Source organism: Catharus ustulatus, chromosome 4 (genome assembly GCF_009819885.2).
Source record: "Catharus ustulatus isolate bCatUst1 chromosome 4, bCatUst1.pri.v2, whole genome shotgun sequence".
Lineage (NCBI taxonomy): Eukaryota > Metazoa > Chordata > Aves > Passeriformes > Turdidae > Catharus > Catharus ustulatus.
Window position 1 is genome coordinate 22,438,416 of NC_046224.1, and position 22,291 is coordinate 22,460,706.

Genomic DNA, 22,291 nt, shown 5'->3' on the forward strand with positions numbered 1-22,291 from the left:
AGGTAAGAGAGACTATGAAATACAATTTACATAATATTGCTATAGCTACTTTGTAACATAGATTTTTTCAGAGAAAAGGCAGTCATTTGATCTTTTTGTTGTCATTTGGTCTTTTTGTCTTACCTGGATCTGTGGCCCATGAGAATAGGTGCAAAAAAATGAGTGCTACTAGCAAGAGGAAACGTGTTCATTTTTAAGTGTTAAGCAATTGGGGAAAATTTAAAAAATGAAATTATAGACCACTTTCCCCAGCTCCACAAATATGAGAAGCAGTGATTGGCTTATTGTGTTCACCCTATACATTTTGCTTTAAACTGAATGCTGAGAATGGATATCTCTTAAAAAACATAAAACTGTCTCTCTGAGGTGTCAGCTCCACTTGCTTCCCCCAGCATGGTGCTGTTATGCACAGAGCAGGCTCCCTGGTTATAGTGGTATAGCCTTTGATTCCCAGGTGTTGAATTATCCTTTTCTATTGACAGGATTTCAGGGAAGACCTGTTACCAAAGTAAGCAGTGGCATGAGGCAGAAATGCACTGCCTACTGTCTTCTAAAGGAGATGCTGTGTTAGGACTAGAATCCTTTGCCTTCTTCACCAGATAGGAGCCTTTGGTTCTGAGAGTGCATTGCTACAAAGGGTGTTGGTGTAACTGAGGTTGTCTATTCCCTTTAAATGGACTTCTTCACAAAGCTTTACAGCAAATCCTCATTTGAGAAGACAAAAACCAGGGTGCACTTGAGAGGTTTGTTGATTTGATCTTTTTCTGCAGAGGACAAGCTCTTGCATGGGTACTGTTTTGTCATATGAAACAGTGCAAACTATATTTTGCCTTTATCTGCAGACAAGACCTTACTGTGGTGGATAATGCCAGTGAAACACACGTCCAAAGTATTCTCCTTCATCACTTCTGTCTTCTCTTCTTTAGCCTTCTCAGGGGTGTCTCTACTGTAAATCATCTCTAAATACCCAGCTAGGGCTGGTTCTTTATCAAGGGAAGTGCTTGACTGAACAGCGCCCAAGAAAAATGGTTGCTATGGCTCTGGTTTGCACTGCTGTCCTACCCAGCAGTGCCCTACAGGTGTGTGAGCCTGGGCCAAGGGCAGGGGTCTCTTGTCCCAGCTGGGCTGTCTCTTGGAAAGACTTGGTGTTCTTTCAGCCCTTGGCCGTGCAATATTATGACCCCATGAGACCAGGATTTAGGGAAGGCAGTGAATGAAACCACCAGATGGTGCCCTAGGTCCTCTCTGCTCTCTTTCCTGTCCCCTGCATGCCCACATGCCCCCGCCAGCTTCCCTGGTAACCCCCAGACTACAGACTCCCCCGGGCTGGGCAGCTACAGCCATGCAGAATATCCCCAGCCATCATTGTCTTCTACCCCTGGGGCTGGTGACTCTGACACGCCTCAAAAGTCTGCACCATGGCCCAGGTGCCACCAGCACCTGTGAAGAGCTGGGGACAGGACACACTCTCCTCTTTTGCATCCATGACGTCTGGAGCAATTGCTTCATTAGATACCAATGTCTTGGCACAGGACTGCCCATGTAAGGGACAAGAAAGTGGCTGCTGACACCATCACTGGGTCAGAGTGGCTTCTGAAAGGCAAAATCAGCAAGATGTTGGAAGGTGCTTGGAATTGCCACCACTTACTTTCACCATTTGGAAATGGCATCTTATCTTGGGATTGGGAGAATTTACTGTGTGTCTGTGGTGAAAAAAATCTTTGCACCATATGCTGCTTCTCTTCTTTACTGTGTCAGGAAACTGATGAAGGCTCAGATATTGCTCTTTCTGTGTGTTTGGATTCTGTGGTGGTCAATATTTGCAATGCACAGTGACGTATCATTGAGACTTTATAAAGAAAAAAGGAGCAGTTCAGAGAACACCAGTGATCTCCAAGAGAAGAATGTGAACCCTCAGTGTCTTCTCTTGCTTGATTCTCAGGCAACCTAGGCTCCACTTACTGTGAGGGATGAAATGTTTTTCTTTGTTAATGATGAAGTAGAAATGCAGATTACTATTAGTAACTAGTATGTCACTAGGTCCATCACTGTTAATAACTAGGCCTGTAAACTCCTGGAATGTGTTGCAAGCTGTGAATCTTCAATGTTCACAGCATCTGTGCATCACAGAGCTGCCACTACGCAGCTGCCTGGGGGCAAAGTGTGATGATGCTCTGACAATGTCAGGCAGGTTCCTGTGGAAAGTGACACAGAGGAGAAGCTGCTTCTGATGGAAGGACTGTTTCAGCAGGAGGGTTCCAGGAGGAAATCTTTCTCACTAGCTGATGAACCTCTCCTAGAGCTCCTCTTTTCCTTCAGCTTTCTGAAATATGTGGGTTGTGTTGTATCACTCTGGGCCACATGAAGATTTGGATATACAGCTGGTAGGGCCAGGCAGGTCAGCCACCCTTCTTTAAGGAGTTAGAATGTAATTATCCAAATTGGAACAGGGTGAACATGAAAAAGCTAACATATGGGCTTCTTCAAAACGTTATGTCTTTTAATAACCTGTCAGGGCCTCTGGTTTCTATCCCATCTGAAAGATTCATCTGCCTACAATTTTGGGCAATGATATCTGAGCACTTCCAGGGGTAATAATTGTATCCAAAATACCTGTGGCACAGTGAGCTTCCCTCCCTTGTGAGAGAATTAGTGCTGCAATGCCCATAATGGTGCTTTTGGCACTGATGCGTACTATAAAATCAGAGGTTTCAGAAGTTCTTGCAAGGCTCAGTATATCATTTCAGCTTCATGCGTGGAAAAAATGGAGACTCGAGAGCCTGACTGACTTTTCCAGACTGCTGAGCATCAGAGGTGAAGTTTGGAACAGAATTCAGGTTTCTGTGCTCTTAATTCTATCAGGTTGTCCAGGAAGAAGCCAGAATCTGGGTAAGTAAGAGCTGCTGAACTACTTATAGTTTAGGAAAAAAGAAAGTTTCTTCCTGAGTCACCAGCACTGGGTTCTGCAGCATTTCACTTTTCATTTTTGTATTCTCATGCAGGTATCAGACTCACATCTGCCTAGTTGAGGTAGCAAAGCTGCAGAATAAGTTACTCCTCTCTTTTATAGAGACATCCACCGTGTTGGCAATAAGGAAAGCTCATCCGAACCAAATTACCATAGAAAGTCCAAATATGTATGCCGTAATTCCCCAAATAAATGTTTACAGAGGGAGTGTGCTGAGTCGTTCATCCAAGCCATAAAGTCTTTCTGATTGCTGAAGAAGTTCTTGAGCTCATGGAGAGGAAAGCAAATGACTGCAGCTGACTTGCAAAGACTCTCTCCACTCCCAAGGAAGGGAGGCAGGGGAGTCCCTACCACCACAATTAGATTCTGGAGAAGGAGGTGTGAGGAGAAGTGATAATGCTGATAATTATGTGAATGGAAATGCTTGCCATTCTTTTTAATGTTTAAAGGAAACCACGGTTTTGAAGTGATGTAATTCCTGCTCAATTGGGTGTTTATTCAAGCAGTTCAGTGCAGTGCTGTGCTGGCACATGTGGGGAGAGAAAGCAAAACTTCATCTTGGCTCCTGCTCTTGGGATTTCTGTACACTTTCAGACTCATTCAGGTAAAGGCAGGGTGTGAATCTGAAGTACACAGCTCTTCCAGCATAGCCCTCTGTGCAGGCTGTCCCTTTGCTAAGGAATGTGCAGAACACAGATGGGGGTTCTAAGGAACCACTTTAATAGAAAGAATTGTAACTGTTCTCTCCAAAAGATTTAAAATCTTGCTGTCCATAAAAATCAGGTTAGCTATTTTGGGTTTTTTGCAGAGCTAAAATGAATGCGGCATCTCTCATTTTCAGTCATAAGTCACTAGATATCAATTCTTAATTGCTTGATTAATCTTGAATTTTCAGAGCTGACAGTGCCTGTCCAAGCACTTAGACAAGACCTATATTTAAAAGAAAGGAGAAAATGCTTATTTTTTTCTTATTTTGTTCATTTTCTTTAAGCATCGTCTGCAAGGTAAGAGCATGAAATTACAGAGATTTGTAACATATGTTGTCCTGAGAAAGATGGACCATTAAGCAGAGTGCAAATAAAACACTCACAGGTTTGTGATAAGCTAGGAGAGGTGATGAATTAATTTTAGCATATGCTTCAGCAATTCTTTACAAGATTATGCCGAATATTAGTACACTTACATTTGTATATTTGTGTGTGTTAGACCATGTTTTTCATTTCCATAAATAAGCAGAAATGTTTCCTTCATGAAGATCATGACATTTCTATGCAGAGAAAGACAATTTAAGGTCAACACTTAGTGGGGACTACACCTGTGTGTGCTTTGTGTATGGATGAGCTGTACATGCCTCCCTAAAGGGTGGTGGTAAAAAAATAGAGACCAAGTTTAAAAAAAAAAAAAAAAAAAAAAAAAGACATTCAGACTCCCTATAGAACATTTCTAAAATTGTTTTTTCTTCCCCCCAGCAATGAGTGTGTGGCACATCTGGGCTGAGCAGCGACATGGTGTGTCAGCCCTTGCTTTGAAGCAACGTATTATACTGTCAGGTGTCCTTTTCTGTATGACAGGCAGGCTAGAATGTATGATGGCACATTGTGATGTAAAGGTGTTTTGGGTGCAAGCTTTCCTATGTTACATCTTATCTTGGTCTCGTCCCTCTAATTATGGAATATTAGAGATATTTTTCATTCTAATTAACTGCTATATCTGCCACAGATCTCGGAAGAGGTTAGTGCTGCCCAAGACATCTACTCAAAGGTCTGTGTAATCCAAATGAATGTGTATTAAAACATCACTGCTGTTTTTTTCCCGATGGTAAGCCAGTGACATCTCAAGGAAATCAGTGATAAAAGGGAAAAATTCTGACAATAGACCTCCCCCCAGCCCCTCTGTGAATAAGACTTCATCCATGGTTACCCACATGGTTATTTTGGTTTACAAGTGCCTCCAGCAATAGTGTGGAGAATGGAAATTTCCACGTACTGGGCTCAGACCTGTTGCTCTGCAGATGTCCCAGTCAGTGAGCAGTTAAATGGTCCTAAAGGCATATTGTTCTTGTGTAGTCCTTTCCTGCAGTCAGGGTTTCTTTAGTGGTTTCTTGTGTGCTTTGCTTCATAGTCTTGTGTGAATCAGGTGATGTAAGCTCCTGTGGGATGCTATCTTGCAGTCTTGTAGATTAATGTTTCCTTTACTTAATTTACTTTATACCATTTATACTCACTCAGACAATCCTAAACAGTCTTTCTCACTCCCTGGTGCTTCTGCGCCCCTGAAGTTCTCATCTGCAATTCCCGTGATGCTCTTCACAGTAGTTACTTGGCCAACCTATACATGCTGTAATCCCTTCCAGCTTTTTGTGTTCTTCTTTTTTTATTTCCCTCTAAGTTGTTGACATCTAGCTAGCACTGCGTTGTCCAGAACTAAACATGTCTTCGAACTGCGGTCTCACCACTATATTAAAAAATGGGACTATTGCCTGTATCTCTGAGAAGAGGTCTCTACCTTTACAACCCCAAATTAAATTAACTGCATGATTTTTGCTGCCATATCACATTGCAAAAACATATTAAATCTGCTGTCTGCTGTCTCCCCGGGGTCTTCTGGCATTTCTGCTTTCAGTGCTTGAGCACAGATGACTCCTCTCTTCACCTCAGTTTCTGTCTTTCAGTAGCTCGTATGTTGTACCTACTGCCTTTGTAGACACGTGGGATCATTCAGGGTTCCTCTTTGAGGAACAGCAGTGTGATTCCTTACACATAAGTAAATTCCCTCAATTTTTTTAGCATGAAATAGTCTGTCTCCACCATTTCGCTTCCAAGCTGTCCTATGATAATCTGCCTCAGTGCAATTAAAAGGCACGCTACTCTTTTCGGTTTCCAGATTTTCCTATTTATAGCTGTATAGAGCGCTGGCCTGTATGTTAATAATCTGCCACAATCTGTTTGAACGTCGCATACTGAGGATCACAGGTTGAAACTCTTTTTCTGGAGAAAGGAAAATGCTGTTCTTTCCTTAGGAAGTTTCTGTCCCAAATGTCAAGAATATGGATTAGCTTTTCTTTGGTGGGGAATGACATAGTAAAATGTTGCTTTGTGCGGGGGACTGTTTCTATGGGTGGTGCAACACTGAAATTAGCTTTCTTGGGAAATAAGGTCTATCTATCACATAAACTGTCATTGTCTTCATTTTCTGTGGTATAAACACAGAGCAACATGAATAGAGGAAAGGGGATGAAACCATCATGAAACCAAAACTTTGCTCCATGTATAATTTTCTTCCCGGGGAGAGAACAAAAAAAAAAAAGCTAAAAAAAAACAAAACAAAAAAGAAACCCAAACCCTTCATATGACAGATGGTAGTCAGATCAGCTAATGCAGTTCTAGAATGTACTTGGATATTATGTTTATGAAAACAGTGTAAGAACTGATACAGAAGGGAACACATTTTATCATATTCTATTTCATAGATAAGAGAATATGGAAGAATCTGTTAAGGCAAGACATTGAAATGGTATTTTAGTCATGATGGTCTAAAGATCCTAGGGAAGTAAGGTTTGTGGTGGAAGGTAATATCTTGTATTAGATAGAGCTGATAGAGCTAGAAAAAGCAAACAAGCTATTGGGCTCAGGGTCTTTTTATCAGATCTGACAGAAAGCAGCAATATTCAAGCTAACTGCAGGTTAGATGCAATTGCTCTTAGTTTAATCTAATTATATTAATCAATTGGACCACTTGAGAAAAAAAAAAAAAGAGCATCTATGAAGTGGAAAGGGGTGTAAACAGCAGTGACTGGCAAGCTGCTGGTTTTCTCATGGACCTCTAGCAAAAAAGGGCTGTTTGTGCTGGTGACAAAGGAGAGGTCAGCAGGGAGGCTGTAACAGGCTAGGCAGGCAACACCTCCCTTAAATCCACAGCTTTAGTATTGAGGGATTATAAGTTTTAATGCCAAGCTTTAGCTTTTGGGAAGGTTTTGGTCTCCTTTGGGTAAGAATTGAGGTGTTCATGTTGTTGCTGTCTGACAAATACTCTCCTAATGTCCTTTGCTGGCCAACTTATGTGCTTATTGTAAGACAGCAATTATTTAGTTTCATTCACATGGTTTCTGTGGGGGTATCTCATGTGCTGGATGAAGTGATGAACTGTAGAGATTTGGGACAAATACCTGCAGGAACAAGGAATTTTGGCAGATTGGCTATGGGAGGAAGGGCATTGATTATGCTGTCTGTGGACTGCCGTATTTCATATTTGATGCTCTGGTAGTATCTGGTTCTATTTCTTATGTTTGCATCTGTGGATTTGTAATGAGTTGCAAAAGGGAGAGCCTGAAGGTTAGGAGGAGAGACATGAGGGGAAAAACACCTTTTCAGAGCCAGTAGTTTAAGAGATTATTTTATGTGTGGATTTTAGTATGGAGTGTTATCATCAGCAGGAGCACATGGTTGCAGGGGAGAATGGTACAGCAGAGACTAAAATAAAAAGCAGAAAAACAGATTGGCAGAAAGCTAATGTGGTTAGAGACTTTGCCAGTCCCTGTTAATTTCGGTAGCATTAGAACATCACCAAATAAACCTTGACTCCTTGAAAAAATTATTTTCGAAAATTATTGTCGTTGCTGCCATAGCCTTAGTGTAGTAAATTTATATCTATTTTATGGAAGAGTGACCTTTGTGTACAAAGCAGATCGCTGGTGTTCCTCTCAGAGCAGGTGTAACAGTATCTTCAGGACTGGCTGAATCCCACAGCCTTTTGTTGTGCTGTGAATGGCTGCTGGTCGTATTGCATCTACTTTATAGAGCAAGTTTGATGGTCTGTAGGTTCTCGTGTATATGCTGGCTTGTGGAGTGCTGTTTTTAATGCCAGCTGTGGTGTCTAGGAAGCTGATGCCTGTGGAAGAGCAATCTTGGGATGGCAGGGAAGCTGCTCATTGACTTGGTGGTTGTCTTTAATGAGGGAATCCGAGGTTTTCTGAGCTGTCTGCATTTTTTATATAAATGTCACCTGGGTTTCCTCTACAAGGCCTGGCTTGGTGGTGTTGGTTTTCAGTCTTGGATTGTGAAGAAAAAAGGCATTTTGGGGTTTTAAGGACGTGCAGGAAGGTAATCTCTCTCTGTCCCCTACTTAGAGTTTGGCAAACAAAAGATGACTAAATGCTCTCTGAAGAAAGCTGGATACTTGCTGCATGATGGAGCAGACACAAAAATTTCAAATGGTTCAAAATCAGAAATACTGAATGTATTTTAAAATAAATCCTTTGGGAGGTGTTAAATATGAAGACCCCAGCTATTGGGAAGTGCCTGACCACAGGATCACGGTCATGGGGGGAGTCTTCTGGGGCAGCATCACGTTTTTTGTAGCTACTAGGGTTAGTCTGCGCTCAAAGGCAGGATGCTGATCTGAACCAGTACTGCCATTTCTCAGATCTCTTCTCGAGAAAACGAGGGGTTTTCCTCTCTGTCATTGCAAGCCCCAACTAGAGAGCACATAATTACGTTTTTATTTACTTTCCTGACTGCTGCGGCAGGCCCGGGCCTGTGCATCGGGGCCCCAAGCGCACGGCCAGCAGCCTCAGGAGGGGAACAAACCCCCGCCGGCTCGGGGCTCCGCGGTACCTCCCAGAGCGGGGGGTCTGCGGGGGCAGGACGGCCCGCAGGGCAGCGCCTCCCGCTCCAGGCAGGCAGCGCTCCGCCGCCAGAGCCCTCCGAGCCCTGCCCCGCCGCCGAGCCCGCCCCGCCGCCGGCTCCTCCTCCCCCGCCGCCGCCAGCAGCCAGTCGGGCCTGAGACCCGCGCCCGGCTGCGGGGCCTGCGCTGAGCGCCGGCCGAGGGCGGGCAGGGCAGAGCAGCGAGGAGGGGCAGCGGACACCGAGCCCGCCGCGTCACATGAGCTGACAGGACCCGCTCCCGGTCCCGTTCCCCTCCGCGCAACAAAGACTCGGGAGCTCCTGTGCCCGCCGCGGGACGGGGCGGGGCGGGGCGGGACGGGGCTGCCATGGGACCCTGAGGGCCGCCGGCCCGCGCAGGTAAGCGGCAACGGGGGGCGGTGTGTGTGTGACCCCGGCGTTTGCTGGGGCTGTTGTTTGCTTTCCACACCCTCCTTCCCTCGGGTCCCTCCGCCGCCTTCCCGCGTGTGAAGGGCGGGCGGGGGCTCGGGCAGCCGGGAAGTCCGTCCGTCTCGTTAGTCTTCCAGTTTCTTCATGTTATTTCGTTTTTTACGGCAGTCAAAGAGTTAAAACCGCGGGGGTTTGTGCGTTGCCACCCCCCCTCCTTCCCTTCCCCTTACCCATCTCCCTCCCCTCCCCCCTTATGGACCTCCACGTCGTGACCTTTCTGGCTGTTAAGGGTAATATTAAGGTGATCTTTATTTTTGTTAAAGCGCTGTCCTGCTTACGAGCGTCCTTTCCCACTTACTAGTGGGTGGTAGGCAGCCCCGGCCCCCGGGACTTGCCCGCTGGGACAGTGGCTGGAAGTTGTTGACAGCGGCGGGCGCACGTGTGCCACACGCTCCTCGGGCCGCCGAGGTTTAGGGCTGGAAACTCCCGCTGGGAGCCCGGGCAGCCGCACTGCCCGGGGAAAAATAGCCCAGCAGGGCAGGCGGCTGAAGCCTCTGCTGGTTTGAGAAGCTTCCTGCCCGGGTTGTGGGGCTTGAAGGGGTCCCGGGGGCTTGGATGTCAGGCGAAGTTTGTGGGTGGGGGAAGGCGGCCCTGGGGATGTGTGCTGGGGGTGCAGGAGGGGCCTGCAGGGGGCTGGCACGGTGATGCGAATGAGGAGCTGTGAGCAGCCTGGGCACGGTGCTTGGTGCCTCTATTGTGTGTGTGGTTCAGTGTGATGCTACTGAACAGTGTGAAGGATGGTGTGGGGGGGTTTTGTTTGCTTTTGGTTGTTTAAGTTTTTTGGTGTTTTTTATTATTTTTTATTGTTGTTGTGTTTTTTGTTGTTGTTGTTGTTAAAATTTTTATTTTTGGCTTGTGACCCAGCATGCTGTGATATGAAAATAATCTCTCCTGGGCATGGTTAGCTTCTTCCTTTATAGGCCAATTGGACAGTCGCTTGGGTTTAAATGGAGGTGCCTCTAAACCCTGGCTCTGTCCAACTGGGAGTGTCCCTGGGAAGGAGTCTTCCTCTGCGTAGTGATCTTGGCTTGTGTGGTTGGAGAAGAAAATGCAGTTCCCTTTCAAAGGGAGATGCTTGGCCAACCTTTACAATTGTGTTAAATCTCTTCGAGTCAAAATTAAACATAAGTAGGACTACAAGGTGAGGAGGAATAAGCCACCTGCTGCCCTCTGTGTGCCAGGTGCCTGTGAGGGCAGAAACAGTTTCTGCCAAAGCCATTTGTGTTTGGGTGATGTTGCAGGACTATGGTTCAAGCAGTAGAAAACTGTTGGCATGCCAGGGAAGGTGCTGGGCAATGAGGAAGCCAAGGGTGTGTAGCACCTTCCAGTGCAGCTGATGTGTTCTGAGGCATTTCACAGCTCCTGTTGCTGCAGGATTTGGAAAGAAATGGAGTGCATGAGCAAAGAAGTTGGGCAGATACTGCTGTTAGCCTTGACTGTTAAAAACTGTGAATTAGCCAACATGTGCTGCCCTCACCCCAGCATTTTTAAGGAATTGGTGCCCTTCAGGGTGAACCAGATTTGCAAGTTTATGCCTATCTTGAACCTGGAGTTTATTTTTAATAGAAGCCAAACATCTTAAGCAGTGTGACTTCAGTTAAAGTAGCGAATGTTCCAAAAGTGGGCAAAACTGTGAAAACAGGGAATAATAATTTTTACTGTGCATTTTTCCACAACTCTTTCTTTTCCCAAAATTTCTGTCCCAACTCTCCTTACTTTGCAGATGTTTCTTGGTCATGGTGGAAAACAGAGGGTAACTTGTCAACAGCCAGCTCAAGTTGTATTGCTAAGGGCTGAGAATGTGACTGGTTTTTAATGTAACCAACTATCTGTGTCACAAGGGTCTCATCTGAGACCCTGAGAATTTGTTAAATTCTCAGGTTATTACTTGTTATTAATTCTCAGGGTTATTAATTGCTGTGGAAGATCAAATGTTTGTGACGGACAGCTTATGTCTTCATGGAATAGGAGAAAAGGTTGGCTTTTTCTCTAGAGTGGATGGGAGGTTTGAAGTGAAAGTTAGTTCATCTGTCCCTTCCCTTTAAAAGAATGTACAGCACATTTTTGAAACTGAGTCATCAGGTACAATTTATTTCAAGTATTTTAAGCTGTTACGAATTTGATGGACTTTGGCCACATTCTCACTGGAAATTGTTAGACAGTCTTGCTCAAATTTGTCCTGGCTGGGCTCAGAAAGGTGATGAGGGAGTTTCCTTGCTGCAGCCCTTTTAGATCTGAACAGAGCAGAAGAATCTTAAAAGGGGTGGAATATTTTGATGTCCTGGTGCTCTAGACAAACTGGAAAGGGAGTGTGCAAGGCTGTTGTCCACCAGCCAAGCATGGATGTGCTATCAGCCTCCCACTGATAAACCAGAGTTACTTTTTGTCTCCCTCTGAGCTGTGCTTCTTGAGAGGTGTAGCACAGGATTGGGCACATGGTGTGTGGAGGGCAAACTCCCTCTAAAGTCACTTTATCATGGAAGTCATAACAAGGATGCGAAGATTCAGGAATGATTATTAATGTCTATGACCTGACCAGGACTGTGTGATGACAGTGAGTAACAGATAAAAGGTTTATGTCCCATAAGCTTGGTTCTAGCTTCAGGGTAAACTGCAAAGCTTTTGCAAATGTCTGAATTTGGTGACTTTCTGGTAGCTGCAAATAGATGCAAGCATTAATTGCTTGAAACAAGTCCTTAAAAATAAGAATAGACACAAATACAGGCTATAGGTGGGAAAGGGAGAGAAGAGCTAATTGCTGTTTTTCAGTGTATTTTTTAAATCATGTTTAATCCTGTGTATATGATTCTGTGGGTGACCCAGCAGCTCCAGCAGTTTATTCATTTATTTAAAATGGCTTTGTAGTTCACCTTGAAAGCTGCTTCCTGCCATATGGTTATATTATTTCCCTATGCCACATTTTTTGCTAATTATCAAGACCATTTGCTTTAAAATAGGTGTTTTTAATTTCACAGCCTTGTCTGCTTCTCCTGCTTGATCCTGCCCTGGAGTCAAGAGGCTGTGTCTGTTCATTCTCCATGGCAACAGGCTGTGATTTACTTATTTCAATTTAATTAAAAAGCAGATATCAAATTCTAGGCATTTTATATGTTTCTTATATTAGAAGAATATCAGTGGATCAGTCTCCACAGCAGTTCTGCCAGTCTCAAAAGTAAAATTCTCAGTCTAAGCCACTGGTTTCTTTCTCAGTCTACCCCTTTTCAAGTGTTTAGGAGAGGGGGGAGTACTGTAGCCTGTCCTCAGGTGGAGGAATTTGTATGCAGGCTAGAAATGAAGGCCTGAGTCCTAAATTAGTTTTTCAAGCTCTGTGATTGTACAAATACTAGTTTGTGTTAGTCAGGAGTAAGGAAACATGGGCAATGACAGGCAGCTGCTGGCTAAAGAAGGGATTAGGGTCAAGAAAGGACCTTGGGGGTGGATGGAGGAGCATGGTGAATTTACTAACCTACAGGTGTTAGGTTTGGTAGAAAATGGATGGAGTAGAAGCAGTGTAATTAACTGCCAGAATTAACACTCCTTTTTGCTTTCAATACCAACACACCAATTCTTAATAGGATTATTTTCCCTTGAAGGGCTTGTTGAGATGACTCAGCCTTTGGAGTACCTGCATGCCAGTGGTGGTTGCTTCCTAGGAGAAGCTGTGCCTGCTGAATTGTATAACTAGACTCAGGTGCTATTTCTGAGCTCTGATAATATGTGGAAGAAGACAAGTTGGCTGTGCATTTTTATTAAGCCTTAAGGAGCAGTTATCATCAGAAGAGTGCCTGCACAAAACTGCACCTTTGGATTTTTTTTCCCCCCCTTTAGTGTTGCTACTCCCATTGCTTTTTCACAGTCACGGCTGGGAACTATAACAACAGACACGAGTTCTTGCTCCTCCTAGCCCTGCCAAAGCCCATGAGGCTATGTCAGAAAACGCTGGACTCTCTCCTGGCTTGCTTATCTGTATTGATTAAAATTATATAGAGTTTCTAGCTGCAGATTCCTGGTGACCATGCACCAAGTGGGAAGAGACCCTCTTTGAGTCCATGAGGTAAGGAGTTAAGCAGTGTTTACTTAGGAAAGCGAGCATGTTTGGTCTGTGAGTGCTATATCTGAAATCTCATGTTGTTCCTAATAATAAATAACAGAATAAACCCAAGCAAAACCTCAAAGCAAGCTTTTGTTTGTTACTGTGTTTAAGCAGATACATTCAAAGAATTTGTATCCAACTGGCAACATTCTTAATCCTTTATTACTGGTTTTACTAGAGTACAGTCATGATCTGTATTCTTTAAGAGTGCATCTGTTCCTTTTGCTTATCCAGCTTTGAAGTAGACCTTGCTGACATTAATTTCTGTATAGCCTGTAACCTAATCTATAAAATGAAGGGAATACTTCATACAGGCAGCTGTGAAGTTACATTTATTGTCTGTAAATTGCTTCTAGTAATTGAGCAGAGGAGGTGGAGAGAAATAAAGACAGTGGAGTTAATATGGGCTTGTGGGTTTTTTTTTAATAAAAGAAAAGCATAATTTTTGTTCATCTGATGATGTAGAAGCTAATGGGAAAAGAAAAATGCACCCTGAAACTAACTGTTAAGTTTGTAATGAAAACAGACATTTCTTTAACATAGTGATGAAGGCAGCCATCTTGTTTGATAGTAACAGAGTCCAGTTTAGAAATAGGAAAGATTGTTACTGGAAATCCTGCAGTACCTCTTGTATTTTTGTCTAGTTTGGGTCTGCTCAGTTTTAGTGTTGTTTTTTTATCTGCATGGCTGCCTTTATAAATGCTACTGGTATGGACACCTTAATAATGAGTAAAAGTACCTGTTTTAAGATAATTAGCATACATCTCTATTGCAGGCTTTTCAGCTGGGCCACTTGTTTTTGTGCTGACCGGTATCCTTGTTGGATGAAAGTGCACTTTCATGTGGGTTAGGATGGATTTTCTTGCTGTGGCTGACCCAATCTAACCTAAGAGGGGTGATCATGCCTTGCTCCTGGTTCTGTGGCTATATTCCTTGCCTTGTGGGGATACAACTTGTTCAGCTTTTGGAAAGCTGACTTACCAAAACCATAAAAAAGTGAGTTGTTTTCTCCTGGGACAGAGAGCTGAACCTGTTCACCAGGTTCAGGCTCTATCAGAGCTACCGCTAAGGAGGGATGAGATTTGTTTTGCCAGCAGTGAAAGCTAAGGAATGAAAGAAAGGTGAAAATGCCCCCCCCCCCCCACTTTTTTGGCAGCAGTGACCTATTAGCCTGGTTCAGTTGTAATGTGAAGCCTCGCCCTCAGCTTTCATTTTTGGATCTCTCCCTTCCCCCCTGCACTTCTTCTGTCCCTCAGATATACTCATGTACCTCCAGATGCTAACTTCATTCCCAAAGAGTATTTTCAAAAGGGGGAAAAAAGGGAAAAAGTTGAGTTTCACTGCCTCTACAATTGGAGATATACTGTAGTTCCTGAGAGCCCATTGCTGTGAGCATAAGAATTATTATTATTATTAGGATCATTAATTATTATTAACGGGCTCAAAAAATAGTAGCTGCAATCATTCTTTATGAGAGGGCAAAATGAAACTGCCTGGTGGGATAGCTGTAGGCCAAGTTAGTAAAAGAGCTTTCCCAAACCTGGTGGTGGAAGCTGTTTGCACTGAGACCCTAGAGCTGGTGGGACCAGGTGGTCTGGGGTGAGTGACAAGGAGAGGAAATGTCTGGAGAATTTTCTGCTTGCCATGGTGAGCTGTGCCTGGAGCTGGGTACCATGACACAGGAGGAAGTCTCTATTTCTCTGAACTGTGGCTTGCAGTTGTTCCAGGTGCTACTGCCTGACTAATTTTCAGGCACCAGCAAAAATTGGGAAGGCCTTGTGGGACATTGCTGTGATATTGTAGAATGGTGCCATCTTGCTCCAGGGATGTGATGAAGCCCGGGGTGAGATGAAGCTCAGGCTCCCTGGGAACTGACCAGGGCAAACTTTGCTTCTGCTGACTGACAGGGATGGTGTTTCTGCCTCAGCTTTGCCTCTGGTGTTTTGGTGTATCTGCATTAGCCCATGCAGGCTCTGGGAAGGATGTGTGTCCAACGAGACATGTGCCCAGGCATCTGCTTAGCGAGGGCATAGTGCAGGTTGGAGTGTGCACTTGGAGATGAGATGGAGGCATCTGTTGGCCTACAGCAATTGACTTGTGGCTAAAGGAGCAGAAACAGTGCCTGTCTGGTGAATTTTCTACAACATGAAGGTGGAGATGATGTCAGTGAAGAGCAGTGTGCCAGAGGCAGCAGGATACAGTGAGCCTGTGCATGTGTGGACTGACCCAGCAGCTGTACTTGTAATGTACAGCTCGGCAGGAGGGGCAGGTTGCAATTGGTGTGGTGGACAAATTAGAAATGTTTGTGCAGCCATTTTCAAATAAGGAAAGTCATAGGGAGGGACAAGGGAATTCGCTCCAGCTTTGAGAGTTAGAGATTAGTTTCCTGCTGTACTGTAGTTGGGTTGGGTTTTTGAAGCATTTAAACCTAAATTCTTCTCATTGGTAGCCAAAGACATGGCAAAAGAAAGGTTATTGTAGGGTTGTGTCGTGTTGCATGGTAAGATTATACACTGGGTGGCTGTTACAGTGGGTTTGTGTTCCAAGGATGGAGTGAATAAAGGAAAGAATCAGTGCATTGATATTAAATAATGATGCCACTGGATATGGTAAGTACAAAGTGCCTTTGTTTTCAAGGCTGTGTTTGGGTTTTTTTTTAAACTGACACGTTTATAAGCCAGCTGCAATATTTTTTTAAAAGACACATTTGTAAGAGTGGGAGAAATATAGAAAATGCTGGAAGTAATCTCATTGAGAGGTATGGGTTTTTTCCATTCCTTTGCACATGCATGCAGCCTCTGGGGAAGATGTTAGTGAAGGAGCTTGGGTAATCGGGGTCTTCTCTGGAGCTGCCATTGTTCTGATTGATGTAGTGGGTATTAGCTGGGGAATGTGTACAGATGCATGGGCTGATGGGCTGTCTGGGGTTTCATCTCTGCAGTCTCTGTTTTTTTCATTCCTCCTGGATAGAGATATGTATCCTGGCAGATTTGCCTTCCACCTACATCTCTTTCTCTTTTCATGTAAATACTTGCTGGTTTGGTGGGGGTTTTTTGGGGTTTTTTTGTTTTTTTTTTTCTTCTGGCAAATCTATTATGCTTGTAATGGGTGACTCTCCTTCTCATGATGATGGGTGTTCCTGTAAGCCGGTCTCTTCCTGGATCACCTTGCTGAATTTTCATGCAGTCTGCCCTGTCTGAGGGCAGCTTATCTGCTCTTGTGATGGCTGCTCTAGTAAAGATCCAGGTATTGTAGCTGACTCCAGCAATGCTCCAGCTGCCCTTTGGAGTGCAAAGGAATGCAGAAAAAAAAAGAAGCCGTTTTGGGGTCCTGTTTGTCCTCAGACCTGAAATGCTGAGACCACTTTGGAGTTCCCATGTGGGACTGTAGTAATTAAATAGTACTAGAGGGAGAGGGAGTAGGAGAGCATGTGATGGTCATTTTAGATAGATTAACAAAGAGGGGCTATTACAGTGCCAGCAGAAGACATCCTAATCTGAAGGTTCCTAGCCAGCAAATATTTTAAAAAGCTATTCCAGAGAGTAAGAGGGAAGCCTGAGGGGTCTGTGCTATAATTAATTGCCCAGATACCACTGGAGGAGCTGTCTGAAGAAGGGAACTCATATGGGAGCCGGGTGTGGTGTAGAGGGGGAAATGGGAATTTCCTGACTTTTGTTTGCAAAGATCAAACATCGAAGAAATTTTAGACAAAATAGGTGCAAAGAAGGACTAAAATTAATAGGTAATTCCATTTTTTTTTCTTTTGCACTGCATGCTCCTGGCTAGTGTTACTTGAACATCAATTGAAGCAGTACAGAGCATGCTTGGGAACTGGAGACATTAAGCAGAAAGAGAGAGTGAATCTGATTAGCTTTGCTTTTCGAGCATTAAGCAGAAAGACGGGCTGAAATGTGATTGCAAACAGATAATAGCAGCAGGCTCCTGAGGCACCACCACAACCCAGCATATGGGGTGATGGATCTAACCATGCCATAGAACTGTTTCTTGTAATAGAAGCTGCTTGTTTTTATGTTGCGGTTGCTGTTGTACTTTCTAATTATCCTATTCATCGCTGTCTGCCATTTTGAGCCTGGCCACGTGGGATGGCTCAGCCCCCTGGAATGTGTGCCCTGTGGAGCACTTCTGCCCTGAATAGTAACAGGAGCTCTGGTAGCCAAGGGGTGAGTGGGAAGAGATGCAAAGGCTCAAGAGTCCTAGCTATTTTCCCCCTTATTTCCAAGAATAAGGGAAGTAACAGCTGCTGCTTTTGCCTTGATAGAAAAGATGAGTGCTGATGTTGTGTGTAAATCTCTTAACTTCCCTCCGAATGTCCAGGTGTTGGGGCTTGTTGGGAGAAGGTTCTTAGTGCCCTGAAAAAAGGGGCATCTATTAGTTCTACTTGTAATTAATAAATAGAAGCTGACCTTGCTACACCAGTCACTTTTCTGGCACAGTAGCAGAGATCCTGGAGCCATGTCCAGTCTGGGGCCTCTCTTCCACACAAAACAAATGCAGCAGAGAAAGCAGGCAGAGGCTAGGCTGGGGCAAGCTGGAATTGGAGCTGCCGATAGAGCATCCAACACTCGTGCCTGCTGCTTGGAGTGCTTTCGTGTTGTGGTGATCCTTTCCCAAAAATTTCCTGCTTTCTCTTCTTTCCATTGATAGAAAATCTGAAAAACCATTTCCAAAGCTGGTATGGATCAGGGGAATGTAGATAGAATGGGAAGAGCAGAGCTGTCCTTGAAATGTCTGAAGAAAGCACAGGAGCAAGAAGCTCACATATGTATGTGTGTGTGTATATATATATATATATATATATATATATACACATATATATGTGTGTGTGTGTATTTTAAGGCTAGAAGGGGTGGGTCAGATTAGTGTTTCTGTGACCTTTTCTCATCCGTGGCTTGCCTTTCCTGCGTGCTGCCTCTCCTTGCCTGTCAGGGGACTTCCACTTCCTTCCTGCTGACCTGCAGGGCTGCAGGCAGCCTCCCTACCCTTGTGGCAGCTCCCAGCTCTGGCTCTGAGCCCAAGCTAATAATCCTGACATATTTTACTGCCTTGTGCTCTGCTCCGTGCCTTGCTGTAGGGGAGACGGTGCATGAGGTTGTGGTTTGCATGACTTTAAGCACTGCGCTGGCCCTGGGGAAGCCCAAACCTCGTAATAAGCACCGGCTGAGCCTCTGGTAGAGCCTGGCTTTGCTCAGTGAGGCCCCTTGCTTCCCTGCTTGCAGGTGACCAGCTGGCACAGATGTCATCCAAGCACACCTTCCAATTGGCTCTGGCTGTCCGGATGATTGCCAGCAGTATGGGGTTCGGGTGGAAGTAGGAGGTGTTGATAGCCAGGAAAGGAGAAATTCATCAGGTTCCAGAGAAGGGTAATGAAGACCTCCTCTCACCACTCTCCCCATGCATCAAAGCACTCTGAAAAAAAAATAGAGCGCTCATCTTTGACCCCCATTAATGACTGGCTTGGTCTGTGTAAGAGTTTTATGAGTCTGTTGATGCTCCCACAGAGTTTAATTATTTAGAGCATGAGGTGGAGGTTTGTGCTTTCACTGCTGATGGTGCAGGGTTCAGGCCCTCCTCGTGGGCGGGGGGGTTACAAAGGCAGGCTGGCTGGGAATGCAGCCGCTGGCTCTGAGGAGCCTAAGGGAGGCACGAGCTGCAGCTGTGTGGTCCTTGTCAAGGCTGGGCAAAGCAGCTATCCTTCTCATTGTGTGAGTTCCACATGACCTGTCATATGGAATTCAGGGTCTTACCATCAGGACACTTCGTGGTCTGGAGCTGACATACCTTAAGTGACTACCTGAAGCTGTTGGGTGGGCAGATCCAGCTTGCTGCTGAGCCCCCCAGTCGGTGCTAGAGGCTTTAGGGGCTGGTGTGAGAGTTTAGCAGCAATATCTGATTTATCAGCCAGGGGCTACAGGACTTTCCTGTTCCCTGTAGTAGCAAGCCTTTGCCTGCCTCTTTTCTGTGGCCAGCCACATCTTGTTCCCCCCATATTCTGCTCTACATTCTACATTTCCCTACTGTAAAATCCCATCTTCAATCTGCTGCTTCCTTCCCTTTGCAGTACATCTGTCTGCTCTTGCCTTTCCTACTTCTCCTCACTCAGTGCTTCTGTGCTGGTAATCCTCCTTAGACTTGGGAATACAGAACAGATACAAAGAACAACCAAGGAACAACAGGGTGTCCAAAGACCTTTGTACAGCTTGTGTTCCCAAACAGGCCAACTGGTCAGCTATACCAGGAGTATTTTCCTGATGTCCTGCTGACCATTCAGCCAGGTACCAGACTCCAAGTTCGACTGAATAGGATGTGGACTGGTCTGGTGTGTCAACTGGCCAGCTGGAAGGGTCAGATACTCTGCTTCTGGAATGGGTAAATTCCTTTAGAATTGTGCCACCTCTTATGTTTGTGGGTTCTTAGGGCTTAAAGTTCTCATCAGTGCTTAAATTAAACAGCAGTGGCTGTTTGTTGTAAGACTGTAAGTGGAGGCTTATTTTGGAGCAAAAGTGGTTAGTATTGGTGGATCTGGATTTGGCTGATAGCCAGATAAATTTATGGGCAGACTGGGAAGCCTTAGTTGATGTGGAACGTTCACGTGACATTGCTCGTACCGTACAATATCAGTATTGATGTGCTGAAAACGCCTATCACGGCAGACATCAAGCCAGCAGGTCACCTGGTGCTGCTGCTAAAGGCTGAGCTCTGTGTGTGTGCTGGGGCTCACTGCTGTGCTCTGCTGCCATTTCTTACCCCCTGAGCCCACGGACGCTTGAACCTTCTTCTCACATCTGTTCTCCCGCTGTCTCCTCGTACGTGCTTGATCTCCTGTTTTCTGCTGTAGCAAGGGCCTATGCAGGCTCTTGGTTGCATGCCAATGGCTGTTCATGCTATCCCTGTTTACCCTGGTTTATCTCTTCTCACTCCTTTCCTTCTTCCTATTTAATTTCCTTTGGTACGGGACTAATGTTCCAGGTTGTGTTGAGACACTGGGTTGAGCTGAGATGGCAGAAAGAGGGTGAAAGGGAGAAAGGGGCTTATGCTGCTAGATGTGAATGTCTGTCATTAACTCAGTCTTCAATCTGTTGATTATTGTGGATCTAGCTAAATCAACTGGATCTGCTAGACAAACATGAGGTGCTCTGTGTCCTTTATCAATATTCTACTCTGTTTTTCTGTTTTTCTTTTTTTTCTCCCTGAAAATTAATAGGATTCTACCCATTGATGGTTAAAACAACACCTGGAGTATTGGAATGGATCAGATGCATCAATCAAATGTTACCACATTGCACCCAAAGAGAGGAATGCCATCCAGCTGGGGGTAGGGTCTGTTTTTTCTTTGTCCCCATCACTGTCAAGAGTTACTGGAAACCTTTTCGCATTTTTAAATATGAGTCTTTTAATAGAAAGTACTAGTTTAAAAATTAATTGCTTCATTGTGTGAAAACTTGACTGTTGTTTTTTGGGGTTTTTTTTGGTTTTTTTTTTGTTGGTATGGAGCAAAGTTGTGCCTCTTTATATTCAAAATGTTATTAATAATGTTGAGGCTTTGCAGGCTTTGGTAAAGAAAACATTTCAGTAACTACTTCAGATATTTTGGGAGGGAAATTTAGTGTTTTAAATGAAAAGTAAATCTATTCTGATTGCTTACAAAGACAAAAATAATTTGATTTTTTTTCAGAAATGTCAAAGTTCACATCATTTGTCCTAGTTCTTGAAATTAATGTAAAACAGACAAATACCCCTGCATAAACTGCTCCCCCTGCAACAGAGGAAAGGAGGTGAATATGTCAGTAGGAGGCTGCATCTCTGTGTGTACTGCCTGTGGTCATGTGGTTACTGTGGCAGCAGGTGCTGCATGAGACCTGGAATGAAATAAAAGCTTGGTGGGAATGTGAATCTGGAGCCTTGCAGGGGTATAAAGCACAGGTTGCAACCCAAGAAACAAACTGAAGTGGCTTTTTGGCTCCCTTCCAATTGGTAGAGCATGGTTCCCCATTATCTTCTCACTGGTATGCCACTTGGCTGTTGCAGCAGAGAGGCTGCAGAAGCAGAACACTTACCTGGCTCTCGGATGTGGGATGGACTTTCCAGGTCAGGCATGAGAAGATCTGTGTGTTGGGATTTGTGTCCGGAAGTAATGTTGTTCCAGTGTTGCTCACTTGAAATCTGAAGCTTCTTATGCTTCACATCAATTTCCTGTTCTTGTTAAAATTGCTTTTGTTTGAAAAATGAAGAGTCTTAAAGCTGAGGGGTTTGACAGAGTGTGATGTAGAGTGATTCTTTTCTCCTCTGTAAGTTTCCTGAATGAATGATTTTGAAGTAAAGTAGTATTTCCCTGCAGAGCCTGCCTCTGTAAAGTCTTCAGTCTGTTACAGCAACAGTGAGACTACTAGTGCAATGTTAATAATTTATGTGTGTTCCTCATTTTGGACCTTTGTCAGTCATTTCAGCCTTGGCAGGCTGGAAGAGATGAGAAAAGTATGTGTAAGTTTTGCTGCTCTTCCCTCTGCATGTGTTCTCAAGGTAGGCAGAGGATTTGGGTCTTCAGAGCATGTCTATCTGGAATCTTTTAGCAGTGCTGAATTCACAGAATACCAGAAAATAGCATAATGGTGTTTCATTTCAGTCATCTCTGCATAGGGTTGTACTGCTTTTGTTGGACAAGTGTGGCTCAGATGTTTGTGAGCTTTCCTTGGTTGCAGGAAGTGAGTGGAAGGTGAATTTTTTATGGGTTCCTCCTGTGGGATGATCCCAGCCAGGGTTTTGCTGGATATTCATAATCAACCCCAAATGCATCTGTGCTGCTGAAGATGCATGTAACTTCTTCAAAACTGGGCTTCGTGTCCTTGATTCTCTCCCTTACTCTCTTCTGAAGGGAGGGAGATGGTCAGCTAGTTTGTGTGTTTCCTTGCTTGAAGGGAGAAGCAGAAGACTGAGCCAAATGAAAATGGGTCTTCAGAAATAAGGCTGTTGAGAGGATGTCACCAAAGAACTCAACTGGTTTAAATGCAAAGTATTGCTGAATTCTTTTCTGGAGTTTACTGTTGCAGGTTTGTGCTTGACATTAGCAATCACCTGAACACATTCCAGCTTGGCTGGAGACCA

General features: G+C 44.5%; 1 protein-coding gene across 2 annotated transcripts in view; it reads left to right on the plus strand.

Annotated features, from left to right (window-relative positions):
• The first annotated feature begins 8,775 nt into the window (after positions 1-8,775).
• TCF20 (transcription factor 20) overlaps positions 8,776-22,291 on the plus strand; it is a 132,246-nt gene continuing 118,730 nt past the window's right edge. For both annotated transcript variants that reach the window (XM_033057691.2, XM_033057686.2), the window contains exons 1-2: positions 8,776-8,988; positions 20,394-20,504. The gene's annotated coding sequence lies outside the window, so the exon portion shown is untranslated. The remainder of the gene's footprint in view (positions 8,989-20,393; positions 20,505-22,291) is intronic.